The sequence below is a fragment of the Panthera pardus genome, unplaced genomic scaffold (genome assembly GCF_024362965.1).
Source record: "Panthera pardus isolate Hobbes unplaced genomic scaffold, ASM2436296v1 HiC_scaffold_10, whole genome shotgun sequence".
In the NCBI taxonomy this organism is placed as follows: Eukaryota; Metazoa; Chordata; class Mammalia; order Carnivora; family Felidae; genus Panthera; species Panthera pardus.
This window is the reverse complement of record NW_026526655.1, coordinates 65,834,299-65,836,378: the sequence shown is the minus strand read 5'-3', so window position 1 is coordinate 65,836,378 and position 2,080 is coordinate 65,834,299. Positions and strand designations below refer to the sequence as shown.

General features: G+C 42.0%; 1 pseudogene; it reads right to left on the bottom strand.

Moving 5' to 3' along the window:
• Positions 1–212: 212 nt before the first annotated feature.
• LOC109269563 (DNA primase small subunit-like) lies at positions 213–1,109 on the bottom strand (annotated as a pseudogene).
• Positions 1,110–2,080: the final 971 nt, after the last annotated feature.

Genomic DNA, 2,080 nt, shown 5'->3' with positions numbered 1-2,080 from the left:
GAGGCTGCATCCATGGGGTGAGATTACAGTCTCAGGCATATTACTGCTCACTTACCTCTATAAATGGCAATTGGTAGAGCTGAGTATTCATATGAGAAATCTTAGAATTATTGTATGTATTGAATTTTACAAATTTATCTGCAATCCACTTATTCTTCTTCTTATTGCTTCTTCCAGGAATCTTGATACTTGGAAAAATATGCCTTCGTGGATCAATATAGTCTTGAAAATAAAGAAAGCTGGGAGGAGACGTTAGCACTCAGGCCTGGTCCACATGTGTCACATTTTATATTATTTTGACATCCACTGGCCACCTTCTTGAAATGCTCCCAGTGCTGAATGAACTGTGATGCTTTTGGAAGATCTGCATTGTTTCAGGAGCAAGTGCTAAAGTCTCATCCCAGCTTTCTTTATTTTCAAGACTATATTGATCAACGAAGGCATATTTTTCCAAGTATTTTTAAATTGTTTATAGATTTTCTGACCAAAGGTATTCACTTTCACTTAGGTGAACTTTGTTTTTAATGTCTTCACCGCCCTTTACAAGACTCACACTGTCAAGTATCCCAGAGTGCACTGAGTAGGATCATTTTCTCACCTTTATCACAGACTTAACAATGAACATTTCTCCTTCCAGAACATACCCAGAGACAATGCTTAAATCCAAAGTCCTCCTTCAGTGCTCAGTCGATGGTGCATATGGCCATTATCATGAGGATCCGGGACTTAGAACGTATGTCTACAGAACCAGAACTTCTCGCATTTTCATAGCCTGTGATATCAACGTCAACTACAAATTCTCCTTCCTGAGCCTGGAAAACTCCCAGCTTCACTGTATTATGCCGATTGGGTCTGTGGGAATATGCCGTGCACTTCCTGCATCTCCTTTTCCAGATCACTTTGGCTGTTGAAGGGCTGGTAGCGAACGTAAATGTCATCTTTTAGTGTGAAAGAAAACTCACGGTGTGAAAGTAGTTTTTTATCACTTCGTTATAGCGGAGCCAGCGATAGTACTGGGCGGAGGGAAAGAGCGTCAGGTAACAAAGTTGAAGCAGCTGGGTCAGCTCAACACCAGTCAAACGTCTCCGTCTCCGCAGAGCGCGGAACTCTGTGCCTCAGGATTACCGCGAGAATTGGCGGGAACAGCACCGCCCAAGCCTGCGCCACACGTCCGACTGGCGCCCTCTGCAGGGGCCGCTGGAAATCGTAGTTCCCGCTTTGGGACTGGCCTCTGGTCCGTAGTGCTCCCCTAGTCTCTGTACACCCTCGAGGAGGCCGCACCCATTCCAGAATAAAGGGGTTTGTGCGGAAAGGTGAGCTTTTGAGCAGACTGGGAATGAATAACCAGAGAAAGACACACAGAACACAAGGGATGAGAGAACCGGAGGGGAGCTTCCATGCTCTCTCCAGGCACACGGCTCTTCCCCAATCTCCTCTACACGTTTACCAACTTGGAAGCTCCCAGTGCGACTTTTTAACACACTGTAAGTTGCGTGCTGCGAAAACCTGTGTATGCCTGAAGAAGGGAAGGAGGTTGGAAGTATCAAGCTTTATTTGCCTTCCTGGCTTAGGTGTAATTGCTGCCCGGAGTCTGAGCTTCACAGAGTATGAGTAAACTTTAGATGGAGTTCAAAAAACTTGCTTATTAGTCTGCAGATCTTAAAGGCCAAATGGTCAGAAATTTGCCAAAGTAAGATGTAATTCCCCTGGAGTAGAATTTCACTTGATTCTTTCAGAAATAGTAATCTAAATTTCAAAATAATGGGAAAAATAAACCAGTAAATTCAATCGGTACTTGAACCTGTTCATTACCTATTTGGCACAATGCAAAAGTTAACATTACTCACATTTTTTTTTTTTTTTTTTTTTTTTTTGGCGAGGATCTCACTTAAGACTATTTTTCCTTATCCTAAGATCATAAATATGTTCTCCTATATTTTCTTTAAAAAAATTAAAGCTTTTCTTTATTAGACTGGCATTTGTTTTTTAATCTAGTGAAAAAAAGAACTTTCTGGGGGAGAAAGCCATGGAAGGTATTGGAGATTCCAGGGAGATAGAATATATTAAAATATCTATCATG